General features: G+C 48.0%; 1 protein-coding gene across 2 annotated transcripts in view; it reads right to left on the bottom strand.

The window, feature by feature from the left end:
* Positions 1-27,267, bottom strand: part of Trabd2b (TraB domain containing 2B) — a 228,117-nt gene that overhangs the window by 145,645 nt on the left and 55,205 nt on the right. The window lies entirely within an intron of this gene.

Genomic DNA, 27,267 nt, shown 5'->3' with positions numbered 1-27,267 from the left:
AAAATGGCGACAGCAAGCATGAATATGAGCCCGGGGCCCTGCATGGCACACGGGTCTCAGGTCCCTGAAGCTGCCCTGCCTGCCCAGTGCCTTGAGCTTCACTGCACGCAGTGACAGTCATGGGGCAAATGTTTGCTAGAGTAAATGGAATCTGAGTGGAGCACAAACCCCCAAGTGCTTTGGCTTTACCATCAAAAGCCATTGGGCTGGATGTGGTTTTGTTTTTCTTTTTCCCAGGTCCAATTCTTAACATCTCTTAGAAGAGGGGGCTCAGGGAGGCACAGAGGTCAGAGGCTAGAGGTCACCCAGAAAATAAGCTTCCCTGAATGAGTGAGTGGGCAGGAGTGAGCACGAGGTATTGCTGGGCCGTTCTCCTTGTTTCTTGCCACAAGATATAAACTAATCTATTTAGTTAGAAAAACATGGTTTATTGCAATCTAAGTAATTTGTATTTCTCTTTCTACCACAAGATGTAAACTAATCTAGTTAGCTAGAGCAAGTTGGTTTAACTGAATTCAGAGTAATTACCCTCCAAAGCAAAGCGATGTGTGTGTTTTCTGGTTTGCTGGGCATTTTTTTTTTCCTTTCCAGTATTCAAAGGTTGAGATGTATATGTACTTATGGTTAAATAAAACCCAGCCGCCTTTTGGTTTGTTGGGGCCTTGGCCTTTCTGGAGGGTCTCGGCCTCTGTCACCACCACCTGGGATTTCCCGAAAATATGCTGGAGGTGGCATGGAAAATCCAGTATGCGCTCTGGTGGAAAAACAATTTGTAACAACATTTCCTGGAGCAGTGGAGTTCCAACTCATTGGGAGGGTATTTACCATATGTCTGAGGGCTTGGAAAGGGCAGCTGAAGGGCTGGGGCGGTGCTGGGCCTCGTCTGGGTCACTGTAGGCTGGGTTCCTCTGAGACGGCCTGTGCGTATGCCCAACTCTGTGTGACAGGGGGAACACCCTCTCAGGCTCACCACGCACCAGGAGCTGGTAAGGAAGCACCTCACACTCCCTACTTATTTTCATCCCTACAGGACAAAGGAAGGCTGAGGCTCAGAGGGAAGAAGTAATTTGTCTGTGGCCATGAAGCTAGGTGGCAGCCCAGGAGCCCCACAGCATCCCAACCCCAGACTCCCCCTCACCCTCCCAGCAGAGGCTGCACCCCTTCCTACTCACACTCCTGTGCCCTGTGCCAGGTTGCTGACCAATTCTGAGTGTCTGGACAGCTCTCCATGGGGAGAAAGCTCTTCTTCACTAATTCCATTTCCCTGCCAGGTCCAACTCCATCTTCTGTGTCCCTATCTTTCTCCTCTTTTCCAGGGCAGCCCTGTAGATATTAGGGGACAATGACTTTGTCCTCCCCAAGCTTTTTCTCTCTATGCTGGGCCCCAGTCCTCACAGTTCCTCAGAGCTCCCTGCCTTTGCTCCCACCAGAGTCCTCTGGATGGGACGGACCCTCTTTCTCCTGAGCACATGTGAGTACTACTGAGGGCTCAGCCTTCTCTCCAAACCACCCTGGGACTGGGAACAGAACTAAGCAGGAGAAGCTAATATGGTTTCCAGTGGTGGTCCAACTGGCAGTGGGAGACCTGAGACAGACCTGAGACAGACCTAAGTATGGTACCATTTCTAATGCTAGACAGACGCCCAACTGATTTGGGTGAATCCAGCTCACGGCTTACCTAGCATCTACTCTGCACTCCAGCCTTAGATCAGTTGCCTACCTATCCCCACTTGACTTTTACAGATGGTGCTCTAAGTGGCTGCTTTTATGTCCCTTGAGGACCCAGAACGGACCTAGGACAGGAAGCCAGGAATGCAACCCCTATCAAAGCAATGGGGGCGTGCCGAGTTCCTACTCCTTCTTTTTCTTCCTTTCCTACCTGGCCCATTACCTGACTCCAAGAGAAGAACAGGCCCATCCTTCCTGATTAGAAACATCAGGAAAAAGGCAATAAGCTGGAAAATCCAGGAACTTGGGAAGAGGGGAAAGAGCCTTCTATGCGCCTACACAGGCAAATAGCAACTCCTCTCATCTTCATGTCAGCTCTAACGAGGTTTCATACCCATGACGTTTTATAGAGGGGGAAACTTACAGTCAATGATTTTGCCCAAGTTCAGCAACTGAGTAAATGGCAGAGCCAGCTGGAACCCAGGACGGCCTAACTCCACATCCTGTGTCATTCCCGCCATGTGGCTGTCTGCCTCAGGTAAAGTGCTGTAGCTGCTGACTCTCTCTCCATTCCTAGGTTCTTTGTGACCTTCCAGTGTTTCCAACACATCATAGGGTAGGGCCTGGATAACTGGAAATAGGGCAAAACATCCAACTTTGAAAGAAATTCTGGCACCTAATAGGTGAGATGGGGAGTACCATCTCCACCTGTGCCCCTGACTGTAGGACGGAAGATCACAGACTCCTGCCATCTCGGTCACTGTGGTAAAAGGACCCCATCCCAGAGCTCTGAAGGCCAGAACAGCCTCAAGAAAGCAAACGAGAGGCAGACAACAGCGGCAGGCAGCGGGGAGCCGACCTGAAAACTCCCACAATCACAAATGTCTTTCTTAGGCACTTCCTCCCCCCTCAGCTCTTCTCTCAGGCTCCCCTCTGACCTGGGCACACTCTGTGTGGCTGCTGGGGAAGGAGAGGAGGGGTCTCTTGGGATGGCCGGGGAGCTGGGCGCAAGGTGAAGGAATGTGGGAAGGCATGAAGGCAGCTGGAGCCAGCCCCCTGCCTGTGGGCAGTTTGAGCAGCAGTGTACAGTTGGTTAACCAAAGTCAGGGCCGAGCTCCGGTGCACAAGGAGAGGGCTCCAGCACAAACAGAGCAGTCTGCTCCGGCACCCGCCGGGGCTCTCTCCTCCAAAGCTGAAACTTGCATGGTGTCCCACATGGCCTCTTCATAGAAAGAGCCAGTCCTTGGCACTGTTGAGCAGGCCAGAGTCAGCAGAACCTTCACGGGGCCCTGGTGGTGGCATGGAGATGGCATTGCCTGTCCTGCACTAGCCGTGGGGTGAGCAGGCTTGCCTGAACATCCATTCATGCATCCCAGGCTTCAGGCTTCAGGCTCAATGCTGGGAAGGCAGTGGTGCACCAGACTCCGTGCTCTGGTGTAGACCTCGTTAGTCCTGCTCTGGTGTAGACCTAGTTAGTCCTGCTCTGGTATAGACCTCGTTAGTCCTGCTCTGGTGTAGACCTCGTTAGTCCTGCTCTGGTGTAGACCTCGTTAGTCCTGCTCTGGTGTAGACCTCGTTAGTCCTGCTCTGGTGTAGACCTAGTTAGTCCTGCTCTGGTGTAGACCTCGTTAGTCCTGCTCTGGTGTAGACCTAGTTAGTCCTGCTCTGGTATAGACCTAGTTAGTCCTGCTCTGGTATAGACCTAGTTAGTCCTGCTCTGGTGTAGACCTAGTTAGTCCTGCTCTGGTGTAGACCTAGTTAGTCCTGCTCTGGTGTAGACCTAGTTAGTCCTGCTCTGGTGTAGACCTAGTTAGTCCTGCTCTGGTGTAGACCTAGTTAGTCCTGCTCTGGTATAGACCTAGTTAGTCCTGCTCTGGTATAGACCTAGTTAGTCCTGCCTCCTGGCCCTCACACAGCCTGCTTCCGGACAGTGAGATAAACACCGCGGTGCAGGTGTATAGAGCAGAGAATAGGGGCCAAGGAGGACAGGCAGGGCTTGTTCATGAATGTTTTCCAAGTACTTGGGACAGTGCCTGGCACACAGTAGGTGCTCAGTGAGCATGTCTCGTTACTGTAAGGAGTGAGACAATTGGGCAAAGAGACATTCCCAATGGAACATTCCCAGGTGGAACATATGCACAAAAGTTGAGAGGTGCAGAAGAGGGGTTGACCCAGGTAGAAAAGTAGAATTAACTCCCTGGCACTTAGCCTCAGGAAGTCAAGGAAGGGGGAAGGCATTGCAGGACCCTGAAAGTGGAAGCAGCTTGCCCAAGTTCATGTGGTTTGCAGCGATGGGTTCTGAGGCCAAGATCTGAGGCTTACATTCAATACACATGTGTTATCCTTGAGCCTGCATGGGGTCATTCCATTCCTGCATGTAGAAGCTGCCTCACCCACTGGCACCCCACAGCAGATCTGGAGAGTCCTACCCACCCATTTTGCAGATGAGTGCAGTTGGACTCCAAGAGAAAAAATAAGGTGCTTGTGAGGGGTTAAGTGGGGATTGAAAGTCAGGTGATTTAAGACACACAGTACTCTTTCAGAACTCATTGGAACAGAACTGAAGTCTGAGACAGTGGGACAGGAATAGGGGCCGGCTCTTTGTCTGTGTCCAGATAGAATTCAAGTGCCCTGGCCGCTCTGGCTGGTGGAGGCGTGTGCGGTCTGTCTCTTACAACAGGGCCTGAGGCGGCTGCTCTGCCTGAGCTGGGCCCTGGGAGTGAAGGCACAGGGTAGCCCTGCTGTGCCCCAGCGCGGTGACCCCAGGCTGCCATGCAGCCGTGGCTGACAGGTCTCTGGGAGACACCTGTTTTTCATTGCAGGCCCCTGTGGCTCTCTGGCAGTGGCTGTGTTTGTTTTCTAGGGGGATGAGGGTGGGAGAGGAAAGCTGTTTCTGCATGTCTGCAAAGACCTGGTGTTGCTGAGGAGGCTGTAGTCGGCTCTGAATGAAAATTAGGGCCGGAAAGGCCTCCCTGGAGTAGCAGCAGACCTGGGCTGGTGGCTGCTCCTTGCTCCCCACTTGTGGAGGGATGCAGACTTTGGGGGAAATGCACAAGCAGCAGAGGGAGAGGAATCGGCCTGGAGATAGGCCCTTAAAGAAGCCTCCCTGCCTCATTTCCTCCCCCTGCAGTCGCTGACATTTATAAAGAGCCCACTACTGTTGGGAGCCCGAATTCACAAAGATGAACCAAACATGCCACTGGTGTCAGGGGCTCCCAGTCTGAGTGGGGGACAGCGAAGGCTGGGAGAGGTATGCAGGCCAGGTCGAGAGGAGCTGCGTGCCAGGAACGAGGCCAGTCAAGGAGGGCCCCCAGGAGGAGGGGGCACTTCATGCAGTCTTGGAGGTCAAGGGCAGATGGAAGAGGAGGAAATGCCATCTCACACAGGGTGAGGGAAAGGAAGGAGCAAACTGCATGTTGGCTGAATGGCAAGACGTTCCTTGTGGTTGGAGAAGAGAGTACGGGAAAGACATGGGACACAGGTCTGGACAGGCTCAGATAGGAGCTCTTTGCCCCCTTTTGGAATGTCCTCCCTCCTGGACTTGTTCCCTGTTCAAACCCATGTCCCTGTTTTCTTCTCTTTCCCCTGTTCTTCCCATTCTCCCTTCAGCACCCTCCTGACGCCATTCTAGCTGACATGCTAAGAGGCACATGCGGAAAGCTCCTGCTGTCTCCAGCCCCAAAAGAATTGTTTGTAGTTTAATGTTTGTACTTAAATCTGTGCTGTGAAGCAGGTGCCATTCTCTCATTTTATAGACAAGGAAATAGATCCAAGAGGTGAAGTAATTTGACCAAGGTCACCTGCAGCTCCAGCAGAGCAGCTGGGGGGCTGTGCCCATGAACTAAAAGCCCCTGACAGGTGCCACAGACTGAGGCAGCACAAGGGGGACCAATCCCAAGGACTCCCCTGGGAGAACCTGTGTCAACTGGTGAGAACAGAGTTCCAGAGACCCAGCACCAGCTGCCCTGATAGGGCAGGAATTCCAGGAACCACTAGCAGGGGCACCTGTGACACCAGATGCTTAAATCCAAGAGGTTCCTCGGAGAGTGTGCAGAATTCATTCTCTCATGTCTGGGGTGGTGGGCATCAGGGCAGCTCTGAGGAGATGCTGTTCTATCACTCAGAGCCTCCTTCCCAAGCTCTAAGGGGTGAGAACCTTGTGTTATTACCTCCCTTTTGTCTTTTCCTGGCAAGTCCTGAACTCCTGCTCTGACCTATGACATGCATGCTCTAAAAAAAGAGCTCTAGTCAGTATTCCTGTGTTGGGTTCTATTTGTTTTGTGAAGAGTTTTTGTCTTTCTCGTCACAAATTCTGTTGCATGTACTATTCTGTCTCATTCTCACAACAGGCATTATTCCCATTTTGCAGGTGGAAGAACATAGCATCAAAATAAAGTAACTACATGACAGTAGAATGCATTTATACATTTTGATAGGTCATACATAAATAGAGTAGAAACTCTCATTTTTCTGATTATACATATTCCAGGATCACATAAGTCATCATGTATAAAAGCATTCTGCTGTCACATACAACTAATTAGAGCAAATAAAATTTAAAAAAATTTAAAAAATCTATATTTTCCCATTGGTATTGAAGCTGGTTCTGGAAATGAGATGGATGTATTAAGATTGTATTCATTTCTTGCTACCATATTAAAGTTTTTATAAGAATTTTTGATTTCCTGCTTTCTCAGCATCTGTAGAGATGCTTAACACACTTTCTTTAGATTACTACTAAGAAAAATTACATTAATAGATTTACCCAAACTAAACTATCCTTAAATTCTTAGAATAAAATGTCTTCAAAGTGAAAAAAAAATAAATTAACTAAACGGAGATGATGCTTAGCCTCAGGAGAAAACAAATGCCAACTATGTACTCAGTTTTCAAGGAAGTTAGAATGTCACCTGTCTACAGTCTTCAGTGGCTCCCTGGAGTATGGCTGCACCATGCTGCCTGGAGAGCACCGATTCAGGTGTCCATCTCTGTTGTTGGGCTGTGACTGCTTTGAATGTCTGGCTGGTCGGCAGTTCCACACACAGCCAGTGCTTGGCAACTGTGTAGCCAGAGGATGAATAATGAAATGCTAGCCACCATATCTGGCACACCTACCATCTGCCGAGAATGGGGACATGAGAAACGAGATCAACCCTGCCAGTTAGAGCCTCTCAGTCACATTTTACAGAGAAGACGACCTCGAGAGGTCTGTCCCAGGCCGCAAAGCTCATAAGTAGAACAGAATCTGTCTGATTCCCAGCTCAGTGGCCATAACTTCTGTCTTCTGCATAATGGCATTCTTGTTGACTTTACTAATCCTCCCTCCCTCCTCCCTCCCCTTCCTCCGAGGCAGGCGAGCAGTGGTAAAGGAAGCCAGGTGGAAGTGCACATGCAGATAATAATCTGGAGGGCTGGCCGTGAGCCAAACTGAGCTGGAAGAGAGTAGACCTACCTCTTCACGCCCAACCAGATCCCTGCTTCCGCACCCCCCTGCAGACTGGAGAAAGCAAGTGACCGAGGCCACAGAGTCAGGCCTAGAGGTAAACACATCCAGGAACAAATCTGGCCCACAGTTTGGGCTGTGGTTCCCAGGCTGACAGGGGCAGAGGGAGCCGGGCTGTTTCAGGAGCTGAGGATATGCCTTCCTCCTCTCTCACCTGGAGTTCTCTTGCTCATCCTGGAGACCCCTCTTCCAGGGCGTATCCCTGGGTTCACTTCTCCTTTCCTCCATCTTGTACTCTAAGGAGCTTTTGTGGCCTCCCAGGCTGCCCACCAGGCAGTCTTTTTGTGTTGTAGTCTCTGCTTATTATGGGGTTCCCCAATTAGCACAGGCAGACTGCTCTGTGTCTGCTACTTAAATGAATGGGTCAGTAAACAAACAAGGGGGTCAGTGAGTAAGTGAATGAATAAACCACAAAATGAACAAAAGAAGAAGGAAGTCATTTTGTACTAGGTGAATGGGGGATGAAAGAGTGAGTGAATGGCAGAGTGGCGGCTGGCTGGCAGGGACCCGAGGAACTGCTGGGTTCAGCCCGCTCACCTCCAGCTTCCCCAGGAGACTGAAAAATCCTTGCACTAGGGAGCTCCGGCCAGCCATGTCTACCCTGAGGCCAGCTGCAGTCCTAGCCTTGAGGGAGTGCAGGGCAGGGGAGTTCCTGCCCTTGAGTCCCTCCAGGGAAGTAAGGGACAGAGCCCAGCTGCTGGTTGGCCCCACTGTTACCTGCAGGGTAAGTTCTCTATGGGTCTCAGTTTTCCCATCTGTAAAATAAAAGGATGGGTGGACGAGACAGTTCATAAGGACCGTCTAGTTCTAGGGAGGTGGGTGCACCTCTGTCATCCCTGTGCCCTGTTGGGTTGCTCCTCCAATCAGCTCCTGACATCAGTCCTTCCCGCAGGAGCAAGCAAGAGCACTGGGTGCCAAGTACTCGGAAGGGGCATTGAGAGGGCTTCCCGGGGGAAAGAGTGCTGGCACTGGGCCAGGAGGTGGGGCACATGTGAACAGGTGGAGGGACAGAGAGTGGCAGCATGTTCCCTTAGGTACCAGTGAGGACAAGATGGAGAGGAGGCTAGGAAGAGACAGGCCTCAGCTTCAATGGCCTTTTCACAGAGAGCTCAAGGAGTTTTGAGACACAGGGCTGCTACTTCCAGTTGAATGTGTGCCTGGCATATTTTCAGTGACCAGTCATGGTGCCTGGGTGTTAGGGTTTTCTTGAGGATTAGGTAATGTAATAAATACATGCCCCTGCCTGGCAAGAAGTAGGAGCTCAGAGTCTCTACCAGGCTAAGAGGCAGGTGTTGTTACCCTTCTGTATCAAAAAGACAGTGAGATTCAGAGAGGGACACAGCAAGCCAACCCTAGGTTTCTGGACTTCCTGCCTGCAGTCCTAATCCCCAGTGAATCACAGGCCGAGGGTGCTGCAGATTGAATACGCTAGGCTCCCAAGTCCTCAGAATGAAGCGTGACCTACGCCATGGGATTGTGAGACAGAGCATCTGAAGCGTGCTGCCCCATTCAAGGCAGTAGCCCCTCGAGGCAGATGCACCCCCAGGGGGCTGCCACACGCCCCCTGCTCTGCAGCTGGAGGCCACTCTGGAGGTTGAGAAGTATTCTTCAGGATGGCTCTGACAGGGAGACCGTGGTCTTCTGAGTAAGGTTTCTAGAAGCAGCCAAGACTCACGTAGTCAAACGTCAGACATAAATAGAATCTAGCCTCATTACAGAGATCCCAGGCAGGGCCTGTCCCTGTGCTGGGCTGTCACTCCCTGCAGGACAGGTACTTTTGTTTTCTTATCTGTGTTTCTGCAGTGCTGAGCACAGAGCCGCCTGTAACAGGTGCTTGGGAATGAATGACACTGAGACCACACCTAACCAATCTCATAGTTGACAGCCCAGGCCGTGGTGCCTCCAGACCTGCCACCCACCCTCCTGGGCTCCTTCCACTGCACAACCCGCCTTGACAATAAAGGCCAGCAGCTTTTTTAAAGGAACACAGAAGAGCCTTTGAGGTTCCCGTTCTCAGCACACTGCACCGCTCTGGGCCCAGATACACATGGTTTGCTGAACTGGACCCCAGAACTTCATCTGTGCCTGGAGTCCACTGAAACCTCTCCCTGCCATGCCTTGCCCTGGGTGGTCTCTCTCCTGTCTTCAGACTCCCAGGTAGGACGTTGGGGTGGACTGGCTGAGGGTCCGGATGACCTGGGATTTTGTGGCCGTGGAAACATTTCCAGGCTAGAGATGGTAATCTACAAAGACACAATCTTTGCCGCCAGGGCCAGCAGTCTGGGAAGACAAATCCTGGGACAGGATGGTGGACTGATGTTTCCAAAGCCCTTTCTGGTCTCTTCCCCCCAATACTTCTCAGGTTTCCAAGGGTCTCTGGATTGTGACACATATATCATTCATGACTAGAGAGAAAAGCCCCAGACATCCTGGCTGTCTTCCCACTCACCTATGCAGCAGCATCTCTGCACCATTTGAGAACTGGCCATTTGGATTTTTGTTACATGTTGAAAAGATGCTTCTGAGAACCTGAAAACCCGGGGCCAGTGAAGTCAACCATCTCTGAGACCATCTTCGGCTCTACAACCTTCTATTTGCAAAGCATCTACTGTGTGGGAGAGCATGTGCTAGAAATTCTCATTCGGACATTCTCATTTGTTACCCTTGTATCCCTAGCATCTGGTAAAGGATCCCACATTCATAACAACAATAGGTATTTAATAAATTTCTATAAAGGAAAATAAGGGAGTTGATATGTATTGAATACTTAACATATGCTAGAATCTGCACAAAAAATATTGTGACTCCTTACCTCAACTAGAAAAGGAGGTCCTGTGATCCTCAGTTGACAGGTAAGGAAACATGTTCAGAGAGGTCAAGTTAGCTACCAGTGGTCACACAGTTAATAAGGGGCAGAGTTGGTTGCAGAACCAGCACAATCACCTGCAAAGTCCATGTCCTTTCTGCTGTCAGTGTTGCCACAATCTTCAAGGCATCTGTTTAACCAGTGGGATGCGTCTCATCTATGCTCTCATTTGTTTCCCTGGATAAGCAGTCGTGTGAACTGACCAGAGAGTTGGGGTGACAGAATCCATGGAGGATGACAGACTCAACAGGGCTTGGTCAGGGCTCTACCAGAGGCCAAGAGGAGAACTAAGATTGTGACCAGGGTCAAAGCCTGGTCTGGGGTCAGGTGGGAGTCACATAGTCCTTGGCCTTGGCCAGGGCTTACTCCCAAGGTCAAGGCTGGGAGTTGAGGTCACAAACTCAGAATGGACAAGGTAGATCACAAAATGGGGCCTAAACCTTGGCTTGATGAGCACCAGACAGAATCTGACTGAATTAAAGACAAGCAGCCAGCAATGGGCCAGGGATGGTGTCCAATGGTCTGGACTATATCTGACTTTGCATGTTATGGGTTGTGTAAGCTTGGGCATATTACTGGGTCTGTCTGAGCTTCATTTCCTATCCATAAAATGGGATAGTTACATGCACCTTTGGCCTCTCCCTCTTCCTCACCTCTCAGATTCAATCAATCATAGTGTTCTGCTGGTTCCACCCACTGGATGCACCTCGACTCTGCTCCTTCTGTCCACCTCCACGGCACTTTCTTTACTTAAGCCACCATGGTCTGTCCCCTAGAAATCTACAACCTTATCCCACATTCTCCCCACATCCACTCTGGCTCCCTCTGATCCTTTTCTCTGCAGTCTACTGACATCATGACTCTTTCAAAAGGGCCAATCTGCTCCTAGGACCCCCTTATTTAAAGTCCTTCAAGGGTTTCTTTGTACCCTTAGGCTAATGTTGAAGATCCTGAGTGGGCTTACTGAGTTCAGATCTGGTCTCTGACTTTCTCTCAGCCTTAAACACGTTCTCCCTCCTTTCTGCACTGTACAACCTTTGTCCACTGCAGTTTCCAGAGTGTCAAACATGCCAGAGACTTTCCCGTCTCAGGTCTTCATACACATGGTTCCTTGGCCTGAAACCCTCTTCTCCATGACCTTGCTCTGCCCACCTTCCATCTTTAGGTCTCAGTCTGAGCATCAGCTTCTTAGAAGAGCCCTCTGGGACCCTGGTCCTGGGCCAGGTCTCCTGCCTCTCATCTGCACTCGCTTTCTCCTACTTCTGGTGGGAATCACTACCCTGGTAATTAAATGACCACATTTGGGCTATTATCCCTTCAAGATCAGTTAACCTAACTGGATTTCCAAGAAGGAAAGGAAGGGGGTGGTTTATTCAACATAATATCTTCAGCACCTACCCTAGTGCCTGGTGCAAATTCAGGGTTCAGTATGATGAGCTGACTGGCCATCAGTGAATCCTGGCCATCCCTGACTCCTCCACAAGGTTGTTGGAGGATCACGGGAAAGGATGACTGGGGAAGGGTATTTTTTTTTTTTTAAATAACTGGCTCTTTAGATGTGAAATAGTATAACGGTTACATAATGGTTACTTTTATGTGTTGACTTGGCTGGGCCACAGTACCCAGATATGTGGTTAAACATTATTCTGGAAATTTCTGTAAAGGTATCTTTTAAAACGAGAGTAACATTTAAATCAGTAGACTTTGAATAAATCAGATTACCCACAAAACGTGGATGGGCCTCATTTGGTCAACTGAAGATGCTAATAAAAGAGAATGACCTCCCAGGAGAGAGGGAATTCTGCCCGCAGATGACTTTGAACTCTCCCCTGCGTCTCCGGTCCACCAGCCTAGTTTTCAGATTTTGGACTTTTACCTCTGCAATCTTCTGAATCTCTCTCTCTCTCTCTCTCTCTCTCTCTCTCTCTCTCTCTCTCTCCACCCTATCAATTCTTTTTCTCTGGAGAACCCAGACTTATACAAGTGGTACCTGGGATTTATGTCTAGAACGTTCCTAGCCTTTGGTCTTCAGCTCCCTCTCAAGGAGCAGCTGCAGAGCCTGGGGTCAGAGAACTCACAGGACAGTCATGACTTTGCCACTGAACACATGGGTGGCCTCTCCCTGCACCAGAGCCCTGTCTAGGTTGCTCCAGTTAGAAAGGGGGTCCCAGTGAAGTTGGCCCTATCAAGGGTCCTGGATGCTCCCAGAAACAGGACTCAAGAGAGGTTTCCTGCTTCAGAACCCTCCTGAGGCATGATACACGATCACACGCAGCTGCACGCAGCTGACCCAGGAGAGCTGTGAACTGAAAGGTCCAGCTATGGCTGGAAGCGCTTGGTCCAGTCCTCACCTCTGCACGGACCAATGCTGATGAGTCGACATCAAGCCTTAGGCTATGGCCTGGAGGGCTGGACTCCTGAGAAGTCACCAGTTCACAAAGAGGTTGAATCTTCTCCCTTTTATTCCCAGAAAACTGAGTCTGTTTGAAATCCAATCAGGAGATATTTGCTGCTCAACTTTCTGACACAGGACAGAAACTGCTCCTACTCCCAGTTTCCACTAATCTTGCACCTGGTTCCTTCATGTTCTTTTCCCTCAAGGCACCCCTAATTCCAGCCCTGCTCTCCTTACACAGTTGCATCATGGAGGGATGGAAAATAGACTTTAAAGACACTGGCACTTCTCACAAGTGTTTATCCTTATAAATGAAGATGCTGAAAAATTATATTAGGGGATTAATTTAAAGAAAGATGGGGGACTAGAGGGTGACTGCATCTCCCGCCACTCCAGAACTCAGGGTTCAAGAAGGGGAGGTATTGGGAGACTTGGACCAACAGAGAGCTGTGGGGTGAGTCTCTCCCACCGGGTGAAGCTCGGCCCGGGCAGCAGGCCCAGACAGGGGAAGCTTCTCGGAGCAGGGCAGGGCAGCGAGAGTCTTCCCCAAGCAGCCCTCCTCTCTCTGGTGGCAGGCTCTATCCACAGCCAGCTTCTTGGAGCAGGTACACCCAGTGACAGCTTTTCTGCACAGAGCCAATCCCAAGCCCTGGATCCAGAAGTGGGCCCTGGCCCGCAGGAGGTTTCTGGGACCAAGACAGGACAGGGAGAAGCTTTCCCCAAGCAGTCTGGCTCCCTCAGGCAGGGACAGGCCCTGTCTATAGCCAGCTTCTAGGAGCAGGACCCCTCAGTGAGAGGATTTCCACGCAGAACTAGCCCCCAGCCCTGGGCCCAGTAGCAGGCTAGGGGCAGCTTTCTTCGGAAGTACTGCATTATCAAGTTCCTCCAAGACTTCAGGCTACTGAAGGCTGGGAGGTGATATACTGGAAATCTACAGGGACACTATAAGCCAATAGAGGAAATCTGCACTATCTCAGAGTCCCACTGATATCTGACCAATATGAGAAAACAAGGGAAGAAAATGTCCCAAACAAACCTAGATACTATATCAATAAAACCCAATGACAGCACAGCAGAAGAAATGCCAGAAAGGGAGTTCAGAATGTACATAATTAAAACAATCAGGGAAGCAAACGAGGAGATGAAAGAGCAAATGCAGGCATTAAATGATCGCACCAATCAAAAGTTAAAAGAGCAAATATGGGAAGCAAAACATCATTTCAATAAAGAGTTAGAGATACTGAAAAAAAACAAACAAACAGAAATCCTTGAAATGAAAGAAACAATAAACCAAGTTAAAAACTCCATAGAAAGCATAACCAATAGGATAGAACACCTGGAAGACAGAACCTCACTCACTGAACACAAAATATTTAATCTTGAAAACAAAATTGACCAAACAGCGAAGATGGTAAGAAATCATGAACAGAATCTACAAGAATTATGGGATATCATGAAAAGGCCAATTTAAGAATTATTGGGATTGAGGAAGGCTTAGAGAAACAAACCAAAGGACTGAACAATCTATTCAATGAAATAATATCAGAAAATTTCCCAAATCTGAAGAATGAAATGGAAAACCAGGTACAAGAGGCTTATAGGACTCCAAATATACAAAATTACAACAGACCCATACCAAGGCACATTATTATGAAAATACCTAACATACAAAATAAAGACAGAATTTTAAAGGCTGCGAGAGAAAAGAATCAAATTACATTCAGTGGAAAACCAATAAGAATATCAGCAGATTTTTCAATCCAGACCCTAAAAGCTAGAAGGGCCTTGAACAACATTTTCAAGCTCTGAAAGAAAACAGATGCCAACCAACAATCTTATACCCAGCAAAACTTACTTTCAGATTTGACGACGAAATAAGATCCTTCCATGATAAACAAAAGCTAAAGGAATTTACAAAAAGAAAGCCGGCATTACAGAACATTCTCAGCAAAATATTCCATGAGGAAGAGATAAAAAACAACAATGTAAATCAGCAATGGGAGGAACTAGCCTCAAGGAATAGCCAAATAAAGGAGAAACCAAATCATGTCAAAAAACAAAAATGAGTCAAATGACTGGGAATACAAATCATATCACAATAATAACCCTTAATGTTAATGGCCTGAACTCATCAATCAAAAGACATAGACTGGCAGATTGGATTAAAAAGAAAAATCCAACAATATGCTGCCTGCAAGAGACTCATCTCATAGAATGAGACACCCATAGACTAAAGGTGAAAGGATGGGAAAAAACATACCATGCACATGGACACAGCAAAAAAGCTGGAGTATCCATCCTCATTTCAGATAATGTGGACTTCAAGCCAAAACTAGTCAGAAGGGATAAAAAAGGACATTACATACTGCTTAAGGGAAGCATAAATCAGCAAGACATAACAATCATAAATATCTATGCTCTGAACATTGGCTCATCCATGTACGTCAAGCAAATCCTTCTCAATTCCAGAAATCAAATAGACCACAACACAATAATACTAGGTGATTTTAACACACCTCTCTCACCACTGGATAGATCTTCCACACAAAAATTGAATAAAGAAACCATAGATCTCAATAACACAATCAACAATTTAGACTTAATGGACATGTATAGAATATACCATCCAACAAAGAATGAATACCCTTTCTTCTTCTCAGCAGCACATGGATCCTTCTCTAAAATAGACCATATTTTATGCCACAAAGCTATTGTTAGCAAATACAAGAAGATACAGATACTACCTTATATTCTATCAGATCATAATGGATTGAAATTAGAAATAAATGACAGAATAAAAAACAGAAAATTCTCCAATACCTGGACATTAAATAATACGCTATTATATGATGAATGGATAACAGAAGACATCAGGAGGGAAATAAAAAAATTCTTAGAAGTGAACGAGAACAAAGACACATCATATCAAAATCTCTGGGACACTATGAAAGCAGTACTTAGAGGAAGATTTATTTCATACAGCACATTCAACAAAAGAAGTAAAGTCAACAAATGAACGACTTAACACTACAGCTCAAAGTCCTAGAAAAGGAAGAGCAAAGCAATACCAAAAGTAGTAGAAGACAGGAAATAGTTAAAATCAGAGCTGAAATCAACGAAATTGAAACAAAAGAAACAATCGAAAAAATTAACAAAATAAAGAGTTGGTTCTTTGAAAAAAATAAACAAAATTGATAAACCCTTAGCCACACTAACAAAGAGAAAGAGAGAAAAAACACAAATTACTAAAATTCGGAATAAACAAGGAAATATCACTACAGACAGGAGTAAAATACAAAACATAATTAGAAGCTATTTTGAGAATCTATAAATCCAACAAAACAGAAAACCTCCAAGACATCAACAAGTTTCTAGAGACATAGGAATTACCTAAACTGAACCAGGAGGACACACACAACTTAAATAAATCAATTTCAAGCAATGAAATAGAAGAGGTCATCAAAAGCCTACCAACAAACAAAAGTCCGGGACCAGATGGGTTCTCAGCTGAGTTCTACAAAACCTTTAAAGAAGAGCTCATTCCAATACTTCTCAAAGTATTCCATGAAATAGAAGAGGAGGGAACCCTCCCAAACTCATTCTATGAAGCCGATATCACCCTGATATCGAAAGCAGACAGAGACACATTGAGGAAAGAAAATTTCAGACCAATATCCTTAATGAACATTGACGCAAAAATTCTCAACAAAATTTTAGCAAATCGCATACAAAAACATATTAAAAAGATAGTGCACCACGATCAAGTGGGTTTTATCCCAGCGATGCAAGGTTGGTTCAACATCCAGAAATCAATAAATGTCATTCACCATATCAACAGACTTAAAGTTAAGAATCACATGATTATTTTGATAGATGCAGAAAAAGCATTTGATAAAATACAGCATCCCTTCATGCTCAAAACACTAGAAAAAATAAGGATAGTGGGAACATCCTTAACATTGTAAAGGCCATCTACGCTAAGCACATGGCCAATATTATTCTAAATGGTGAAAAACTGAAAGCATTCCCCCTAAAAACTGGAACAAGGCAGGGATGCCCTCTTTCACCACTTCTATTCAACATCGTCCTTGAAACTCTAGCCAGAGCAATTAGACAGACCAAAGAAATTAAAGGGATATGAATAGGAAAAGAAGAAATCAAACTATCCCTGTTCGCTGATGACATGATTATATATTTAGAGAACCCAGAAACTCCACCAGAAAACTTTTAGAACTCATAAGTGAATTCAGTAAAGTAGCAGGTTACAAGATCAATGCTCATAAATCCAAAGCATTTTTATACATAAGTGATGAATCTTCAGAAAGAGAAATTAGGAAATCTACCCCATTCACAATAGCCTCGAAAAAAATAAAATACTTGGGAATCAATCTCACAAAAGAGGTGAAATACCTCTACAATGAGAACTATAGAACACTAAAGAAAGAAATTAAAGAAAACCTAAGAAGATGGAAAGATCTCCCATGTTCTTGGATAGAAGAATTAATATTGTCAAAATGGCCATACTACCAAAAGTGCTATACAGATTCAATGCAATTCCAATTAAAATCACAATGACGTACCTTACAGAAATAGAGAAAGCAATTATGAAATTCATCTGGAAGAATAAGAAACCCAGAATAGTTAAAGCAATCCTTAGCAGAAAGAGCGAAGCAGGGGGTATCACAATACCAGATCTTCAACTCTACTACAAAGCAATAGTAACAAAAACGGCATGGTATTGGTACCAAAATAGACAGGTAGATCAATGATACAGAATAGAGGACATGAACACAAACCCAAATAAATACAATTTTCTCATATTAGACAAAGGGGCCAAAAATATGCAATGGAGAAAAGATAGCCTCTTCAACAAATGGTGCTGGGAAAACTGGAAATCCATATGCAACAGAATGAAATTAAACCCCTATCTCTCACCCTGCAAAAAACTCAAGTCAAAATGGATCAAGGACCTTGGAATCAGACCAGAGACCCTTCATCTTATAGAAGAAAAAGTAGGTCCAAATCTTCAACATGTCGGCTTAGGATCAGACTTCCTTAACAGGACTCCCATAGCACAAGAAATAAAAGCAAGAATCAACAACTGGGATCGATTCAAACAAAAAGCTTTCTCTCAGCAAAGGAAACTATCAGTAATGTGAAGAGAGACCCTACAGAGTAGAGAAAATCTTTGCCACTCATACTTCAGATAGAGCACTAATTTCCAGAATATATAAAGAACTCAAAAAACTACACCAAGAATACAAATAATCCAATCAACAAATGGGCTAAAGAAATGAACAGACACTTCACAGAAGATCTACAAGCAATCAATAAACATATGAAAAAATGTTCAACATCTCTAGTAATAAGAGAAATGCAAATCAAAACTACCCAAGATTCCATCTCACCCCAATTAGAATGGTGATTATCAAGAACACAAGCAACAATAGGTGTTGGCGAGGATGTGGGGAAAAAGGTACACTCATACATTGCTGGTGAGGTTGCAGCCACTCTAGAAAGCAGTATGGAGATTCCTCAGAAAGCTTGGAATGGAACCACCATTTGACCCAGCTATTCCACTCCTTGGTCAATACCCAAAGACTTAAAATCAGCATACTACAGAGATAAAGCCTCATCAATGTTCATAGCTGCTCAATTCACAATAGCCAGATTGTGGAACCAACCTAGACGTCCTTCAATTGATGAATGGATAAAGAAACTGTGGCATATATATACAATGGGATATTACTCTGCCATAAAGAATGATAAAATTATGGCATTTGCAGGCAAATGGATGAAATTGGAGAATATCATGCTAAGTGAGATAAGCCAATCTCAAAAAACCAAAGGACGAATGATCTCGCTGATAAGCGGATGATGACACATAATAGGGGGTGGGAGAGGTTAGTGTTAGGGTTAGGGTTAGGTTTAGGGTTAGGGTTAGGGAGGGGGGCAAGAATGGAGGAAGGAAGGACTGTATAGAGGGAAAAGAGGGGTGGGAGGGGTGGGGGAAGGGAAAAAATAGCAGAATGAATCAAACAACATTACCCTATGTAAATTTATGATTACACAAATAGTATGCCTTTACTCCATGTACAAACAGAGAAACAACATGTATCCCATTTGTTTACAATAAAAAAAAAAGAAAGATGGGAAAGAGCCTTTTATATTGAGATTTCCATTTAGCTGATAACATCATGAGATCTAAGAACTGACTTTGCAGTGAGCAGGCAAACCTTAGGTCCCTAACAGCAGCAGTAGCAGCTAATGACATTTACTGTGAACTAATAACTCACCCAGTTTTGTCCTCCATACATTCTAGCCTGTAGTCCTCAGAGAACAGCCATGACACAGGTCCCGTCGCCTCCGTTTTACACAGTGCTTCCTGCCCCTCGTGTGGTTTAGGTCAGACCTCAGAGGACACAGTACACCTCTGGGGGTTCAAGAGCTGGGGCTCCCCTTTCCTTGAGCACTTACTACATGCCAAGCATATCTAAGCAGTTTAGGAGCATTGTTTTGTCTAAGTTTTAGATCAGCTTATAAGACAAGTATTACCCTTTCTTACAGAGACAGGAATCAAATGCTCCCACGTCTGAGCCCCTGTGGTGCAGCAGAGGAGGGACCGAAGAAGGAGCTGTCATACCAACACTAATTTATATCTCCACTGCCTTCAATACCTTTTGCAAGTTTCAGGGTAGAATAGTTACACATCTTTTGCTTGACTCTTTCTTCCCTATGGAGTTCCTATAAGTGTGATGCTGTAACTATCACAATCATTTAAATTTCACACTCCAGGCTGGGGAGATAGCTCAGTTGGTAGAATGTTTGCCTTTCAAGCACGAGGCCCTGGGTTCAATCCCCAGCAATGCAAAAAAAAAAAAAAAAAAAAAAAAAAAAAATTCACACTCCATTTATTTCTGATGCATAGCGATAAGTTGATTTTATATGAGGACATAACAGCAAGTGACTGCCAAATTCACCTGTTGATTCTTATAATTTGTCAGTACATTGCTTTTGATATTTTAGGCAAACCATATATTTACCTGTGAATAATAAAACTGGGATCATTCCTTCTCAATAAAAAAAGCTAAAAGCAGCAGCTGGGTCCCTGCCCCCTGGACTTCTTACTGTGTTACAGAGGAAAAGGCATCCAGGCCACGGACAGGCCTGGGGAAGGAGAAGCTCACGCCATGCATCTCCTCCTTTCTCTGCAGATCTTCCGCAGCCAAGTCACGACTCCTTGAGGCTTCTGAAGCCAGGATGAAGTGTTCCCAGCATCTGGAGAGAGCTCAGGGCTTCCACCCAGAGGCTCTGGCTCTGAGTTAGGAAAGCTTGTGTCTGGACCTGACTTGGTGTGCCAGGGTGGGATCTCCCACGTGGCAGGACTGTTGGTCCAGGAAGCCCCAGGTCAGGCCTGTCTTTCCACTGTCCCTCCCCTGGCAAACCACTCAGACCACCTCTGGATCCTGACATGAATCTGCTGGCCGTGGACATGAGCTGGGCAACAGGCCCCTTTTCTGTGGAGAGGTACGACCATTGTGACCCAGTGGTCTTGGGTGTGGAGGGCTGTGGGGATGGGAGCGTAGAGGGTGAAGCAGAACTTCCCACCGTTTTTATAGGAGGAAGCCTCATAGGCTGGGACCACTTCTTGGCCCCATGCCTGCCCTCCTCCTGCTCCAGAGAGCTCACCCAAACAGCTATTGCTAAGTGTTCACTGTGGGCTCAGTTGAGGAGTGTAGACAAAGTATCAATCCTGGCTCCTAGGTTCAAGAAGTGGGTGGAAAACAAGAGCCACCCACAAACAAGCCCAGGCAGCACACACAGGCAAGTGGCGGGCAAGGGCTGGACTGTGACAGGCAGGCACATCAAGAACTGATGGAAGTGGGTAGGAAGACTCCCGCGGAGGGTCTTGGAAAGCCTGGAAGGACCAACGGTAAGAAGGTAAGGGCATTCTTCACAGGGGGTCCAGCCTGAGCCGGAGGACAGAGGCTGAGTTGGCCTTTTTGGTCTGGCACATGTGAAGGGCTGAGACCACCACAGATGCCAGGTAGTCTTCCTGCTCTGGGTGACTCAGTTCCACAGCTCTGTTTCCCTGACAATATGATAAATACAGAGACTGTAAATCCATTTGCAAACATCCACTCTTCCGGCGCCTGCTGCCTTCTAAATCAACAAGCCCAAAGTCTTTCCATGGAGCGTGAGCACGGTGTTGCCAAGCCCCACGGAGCTGGCTGCACACAGGAGGACAGCTTTCCCAGGTTGAAGCTGGCTCCTGCTTCTGGGTGCCTCCCACCAGGGAACCATGCCCTTCTCAGTCAAGACAGATGCAGGTGATGCCCCAATGGCCATCGGCAACAGAAAAGCACCTGAGTCATGGAGGATGCTTCGTCTGTGTCAGGAGGGACCTGCCTATTCAGAAAAGTATGGAAGCATCTGTAATGGAAGGTGCCTACTGAAGATGCTGACCCCTGGGTGTCAAGAAGAAGAGGCTGCTAAAGGAAGAGAGGAAGGACGGTGAGAGGAACAGGGAAGAGTGCTGGACCAGGCCACGCCAGGCCCTGGCAATCCCCGCTCCCTCTCTGAGCCTCTGTTCCTCATCTGTAAGGTGAGGAGATATTCTTCTTGCCCAACCTTTGCATAGAAATTTCACAGAACAGAAAGGAACTGCACGAATGATCTTGGTCCGAGCAAGACTTGGTCTGTCTGCCCTACAAGAGTCAGTCTTCATGGGTAGGCAGGTCCTTGGAAGATGGCCCAGTCCTTGGAACTCAAAGTGTGGTCTATGGATCAGAAGCACCATTGCCACCCAGCAGCTTGTCAGAAATGCTGTCTCTCAGGACCCACCCCTGATCTTTGGAATTGAAATCTGCATTTTAACAAGATGCCCAGGTGATTCATGGGCACAGTTGAGATCAGAAAGTATTGTTCTAGTCCATCAAATGGACTATTCGCCTTCCTATTGCTGAGGCCCTGTGGAGTATGTCCCTTGCAGGAGGCCACACAGTGAATCAGTGATGGATATGGTCCCAAGGAACACTGAGTTACAAAGGAGGACCTCAGCCCTGCAATCAGAGCAAGCTAGGTTTGAGCCCTGCCTCTGTCTTAACGTGCTGTGTGGCCTGGGAAGGAAGTTTGCTAATTTTTCTGAGATTTGGTTTTGGCATCTGTAAAAATGGGTGTAAACACAGCTACCTTTAAGGATTATGGTGAGTATTAAATGGATGACATATTGGACGCCTTGCACAGTGTGTGCTTCATATTCAGTGTTGACAAGTTTTGCCTTCTATACACCCCACAGCCTCTAAGTTCCACACCCCATGACTACTGGGACCAGGAATCTGAAAAGATTGCTTTCTTGCCTCCAAGAGTGCTGAGCTGAAAAGAGGGGGGAAAGACAGGCAGTGGACAGCTATGCTCTTTAAGTCTAGACCCCTTACATTCTGAAAAGTTCCCAATCAAGTCCTCTAGCAAAGTCAACCTGCAAACATCACTGTTAGTGCCTTCGTGCTGTATATAGCCCATGCTCAGGAAGTTTTCTGAGTGTGTGACTAACGGGTTCCTCAGGCCCTCACTCTGAGCTCATGTAGCCTCATGTCCCCATTTTCATGTGTCTGGATTCTGGTCACCCTTCAAGGCCCAATTCAAATCCTCTCTCCTCCAAAAAGTCCATTACTGATCTCCCTGTTGGAGCTGATCTCCAGGAAATTTCTAACTGTATTAACAGAACTCCCAGGGCTGAATTCTCTCAGCCTTGCATTGTGCCCCTCTTCAGCTAGAGCACATGACTTGCAGGTCCCTGAGCCCAGGCACCTCTTGCCTCCAGCTCTTTGTGCATGCTGATCTCTTTGTCTGCAATGCTCCTCTCCCAAACCTCCTCTTGAACCTCGATGACTCAGCCTACGTATTAATGGAGAAATAAACGTTTCCTGCAGAGTGAGGACTAGGGTGAGGCAAGCGAGGCCTAGAGCACAGAATTTAAGGACGCCCTGTGGCTCTCAGGTGCCAGTCTGCACTTGAATGACTCAGGGGTGGGGAGGAGACCGAGAGTCTGCTTCAATGTGCCTCACAGTTGGAGTCCTAGGTGGCTCCCTTGGCTCTCCCTGCTCCCTTGGCTGTTTCCCTGCGTCCCTGCCATCTGAGTCCCTGCTCTCCCTCAGTCCCTCATCACCTCCTTTCAGAAGAGCACTGTGCTCAGCTGGGAGCTTCTCAGTCTCCCCCTCTGGACTGAAAGTTTGGGAGCCAGGATCACGTGTGTCTCACTCCCTCCTTCATTGCCAGAGCCGGGCACAGGGCAGGCATCCAACCACACCCTCTGGATGGACACTGATGCTTCATATCCCCTCTTCAGTTCTGTCAAACCCCACTTAAGTCACCAGCGACTTCTGCCTTCCATTCCACACAGCTGTCCTCAGCTGGTTGGTCTGCACTCCCTGGGAGCCAGCCCTCCCCTCCATGAGCCCAGTACCCAGCACAGGGCTTGGCAGAGAGTGGGTGCTCACACACATTTGCAAGGCAGGACCATGGGAAAGAAACTCTGGGGTGGGGCTCCAGCCTGTGTGCCGCTGGGACTGGACTTGGCCTGGACTACTCCAACGGTGTCCTCTCCTCCTAGGCAGTCCCCCCAGGCCACCTCTCCTCCAGCCACATGGGTCTGTTGGAAACACCTTGCTGTCTTGGGCTCCCTGATGCTGTTTTCCACAAATTTCTACTTGTCGGAGCCCAAACTCCTCAGGCAAGGCATCCTGGGCCCTCCATGAGGCCCACTCTCCACAGTCACCTTTGCCTCTCCCACCTGTCTGCCTTCACCTCTGGATGCCAACCCTGAGCAGCCTGCCCCTTGTGCTCCCGCCTACCCCACTTCTTTGTCTCTGTCTCTAGCACTCTCCCACATGCCCTCTGTGGCATTTCTCACCTCTGTGCCCCTTGCTCACATCAGTCCCTCTGGCTGTAATGGCCTCTCCCAGGCTTCTCTTTGAGACTCCCAGCAGCACCTTCTCTTCCAAGGAGCCTCCCCTGGCACTTCTCTTTCACCTCTGGGTGTTTGCATCTGTGGTTCCTTCTACTTGCATCCTCTTCCTGCTGCTCTGCCTCTGTCTAGTTGCTTCTCCTCCCACAGCTACCCTACATCAATGCCCTCCCCTCTCATCTCACTGCACTGCTGTGGTGTGAAAAGAGCAGATCACTGTGTGGGCCTGGCTCCCCCATCCTCTCTCTCCACACAGACGCCACCATGATTAGCCTGGACGCACTGTGGGACTAACTCTCCCCTACCTTAAGGTCCCCAGCATCCAGCCAGGAAGGTGCTCAGGTGCAAGGTGGAGGCTAGGCCGAACCACATACCCTCTTAATTTCCTGGAATTATACCAGGAACTCTCCCTACTCCCTACTGGAAGGTGAATCCTAAGCCATGGTCAGCCAAGGTTTAGGGTCTAATTTCCCAAATGTGTTTTGATGTCTGACAGAAGATGCCAAAGAAGAGAAAGACCAGGAGGCCAGTGATTTATGAGGTAAGTCTGGACTTAGACAAAGTTGCAGCCCCAAGGACCTGCAGGCAGGAGCAGAGCATGCAGGTCCTTCCTGAGGGGGTACTTCTCCCGGCGCCTGCAACTTTCCTCCCTTGGCCTCAGCACTCGGTTCCTGGAAAACTCCGGCAATCCCCAGCCCTGGGACAGCACCAGGCATAGGCAGTTTGGGAGCACAGGGAGCAGGGAGGAAGCCATGGTCTCCATGATGGCTACCCAGGCCTGTTTCATCCCCCACCTCCTCCCTAGTGCCCCACTTAGGATAGCAGGAGATGCAGAACTAGCTGCATGACATGGGACATGGATTTAGCTTGGCTGTATGTTGGCCTCACACAGATGGAGCCTGTCCCCATTCATCCCTTAGGCATCCTTTGACCTGAGGAAGGACATCTCAAAGCTGCAAATCATAGGAGTCCTCTGTTCCTCCTTAGAGCCTTCACCTCCAGGGTTCTTGGTGATGAAAATGTGGTCAAGTCCCTTCCTTAGGAGAGCTGAGACCCAGCAAAGGAAAGGGACTAAGCCAGGGTTGTACCAGTGGATTACAAGCAGAGCTGGCCCCAGACCCCACTCCAAATTCTCACTGTGGTGCTCCTCAAGAGCACACCCAGGAGTCTTCTCAGCACACCTGTCCAGGTGAGGAAACATAAGGCGGTATAGCTGCCGGCGGGGAATAGAAAGATCCGATCACACCTTCTAGGGGCTGACTAGGAGGCTTTCTAAAGCTCTGCCCACACTGGAACATTCCAGGACTGTATAACACAAGGCAGAGAAAGACCAATCAACTCCAATTTTTCCAGTAAAATTTTCAAATAAATCTAAAGCCTGCACATGACAAGTGGCTTGTTCTCCATGCAGCCATTCATTTGTGTATTCACACATTTGTTAATTTGTTCCCATCTATCCCGTGCACGGTTTTATGCTCTGGGGATAATGGGGTGAATAAGAAGAGGCTGCAGCCTTCTCGAGCCTGCATCCTGGTGAACCAGGTAAGATGTACAAGAGGAAGTAGATGACCACATACTGGGATGTCAAGAGTAGTGAACTGAAGGAGGCCACAGCATCTAGCCTTTGACATTGCTCCCATTGGGAGGTGGGGGTCTTTGACCCCACTCCTTCAATCCTGGGGGTTCTGTGACTATTTTGACTAGGACGTAGGCAAGGAGCAACGCTACGCCAGGTTTCTGTCCCAGGACTCGAGAACCCTGGAAGTTTCTACTTTCTGAGTCTGGTGGAACACTCACTCTTGGATTCCTGAGCTGCCACACGAGGAGTCCAGAGACACCATGTGGAGAGCCCCTGAGACTACACAGAGAGGTCAGCATCCCAGCGGAGCCTCTCTAGCCTACCTGCCTTCCAGATGGAAACCTTCTTGAACTTTGCACATCAGCTCAGCTGCCAGCCAAATACCTATACTGATCTCCCAGGATGCCTTGTGGTGCAGAAGGGCCCAGCTGCTCCCTGTTGGAATCCCTGGCCCACAGATCGGGAGTATGATATAAAGGCTGTTAAGCCATTAAGTCTGAGATGGTTTGTTATGTGACGAGAGATAACCTGGATAATTGAGTAGTGACAAGACCCCGCCGAGAGACAGGAGAGCTGGTTTCTGAGAATGTGCCTCTCTGAGAACATGGAATTTGATTAGGTCTTCATGAAGGGCTGGAGCCAAGCACCTGGGCTCTGGGACCATCCAGAGAAGAGCATGTGTGGCAAGGGACGTAGCCTGGCAGGAGACTGGCTCCTTCCAGGAGCATCAGGGCAGCCCGAGAGCTGGAGGCAGGTTACGGGGGTCCAAAATGCAGAGAGAGGTAGATCCTGCACTGTGAGGTCCCAGGAAGCCTCGGGATCTCAGTGCAGGCTTCCGATGTGATTCTGAGCATGAAGTGGGGAAGCCATGGATGGGTTCAGTGAGGGAGCTTGTGACCTGGAGGAAGAACCCCGTGGCTCCTGCAGGACAAACTGTGGTGGGCAGCGGGGGACGAAGGGACAAGCACCACAGCAAGTACAGTCATTGGGAGCTATCACAACCAATGCAGGTGGCCTGCATGAGGTGGTGGTGACACAGACAGTGGCAAGGGGCAGGATTCAGAATACAGAGTGAAGGGGAACAGTGAGAACTTTCTGGTGCTTTGAGTCTGGGGACAGAGAGGAAAAGGAAGTCAAAAATGGTTCCTGGGCTTTTGGCCTGAGTCACTCACTAAGATTCAGCCTTGGGGAGCGACAGGCTGGGAGGTGCTTAAGGGAGACTTGAAATCAAGAGTTTGTTTATTTACATGTGAAATTTCAGATGCCTGATGGATATCTTGAGGCTAGAGATATACATTTAGGAGGCTTCAGCACGTTGCTAGTCAGCTCATACTTATCAAGCCCTTGCAAATCCTGGTCCCAATTCTAAGACCTCAACAGCGTCCAGGATATGAAAGATTGACACAAATGGAGTGTCACAAGGTAGTCACAGCCCTGCCGTTGGATGGGAATGGCTGCAGTGTAGAAGGGAAGGCCCATCCAGCACAGCACCAAACGACTGGTGACTGGATTTAAGAAAAGTGGTCTCCGAGCGGCAGTGAAGGTAAAACAGTGCCAGGATCAGGCTGAGAAGAGAAAGGGAAGTGAGGAAGGGGAGAGAGTGAGGACCGAAGGGGATTAGAGGAGCTGAGCTGTCAAGCGACACACAGAGAGAAACCAGAGGCTGGGGACGGAGGTTGGGTCAAGGCTGTTGCTTCCAGAAGGTTCCTTCTCCTGTCATGGAGTTTGCTCCTGGGCTTGCCCCTTCTCAACCCTGCATCCATCTCCCCTTCTCTGTGGGCACTCAGCACACACATGTGGATGGAGGGAGGAGAAGAGGCAAGCTTAGGAGCAAACACCTGAGGGAGAAGGAACCTGTGGTCAAGCAGACGCAGCCGAGGAGGGGTAATTCATCAATCGCAGCCGTGACACGGCAGAACCCCGGTGCTCGGAGGTAAGACCACAAGTGACCATGTCCAGCCCCCCCACTTAAGGTTGGTTACTCTGAGCAAGCCATGTTTCCTCAGACCTGGGAGTGGCTTCTCCCCATCTCTCAGGGCTGCTGGCGGGAACCATACACATGAACACCTGTCAAGTGACTAGCTCCAGGACAGGTGATTCTAACACTAGTTAATACTGGGAACTGTGCTCTCAGAACATGGGCTTGGATTATGTGCAAACCTGAGTCTGAACTTTGTGGTTCAGCACCAGCATGGGGGCAGGATAACAGGTGGGAATTAGCAGACCTGGAGCACTGAGCCCCATCTCCCACCTCCTGGGCATTCAGGAACCTCTTCTTTATTTTTAATTT

The sequence above is a fragment of the Sciurus carolinensis genome, chromosome 1 (assembly GCF_902686445.1).
Source record: "Sciurus carolinensis chromosome 1, mSciCar1.2, whole genome shotgun sequence".
NCBI classification, from domain to species: Eukaryota; Metazoa; Chordata; class Mammalia; order Rodentia; family Sciuridae; genus Sciurus; species Sciurus carolinensis.
This window is presented reverse-complemented; position numbering and strand designations above follow the sequence as displayed.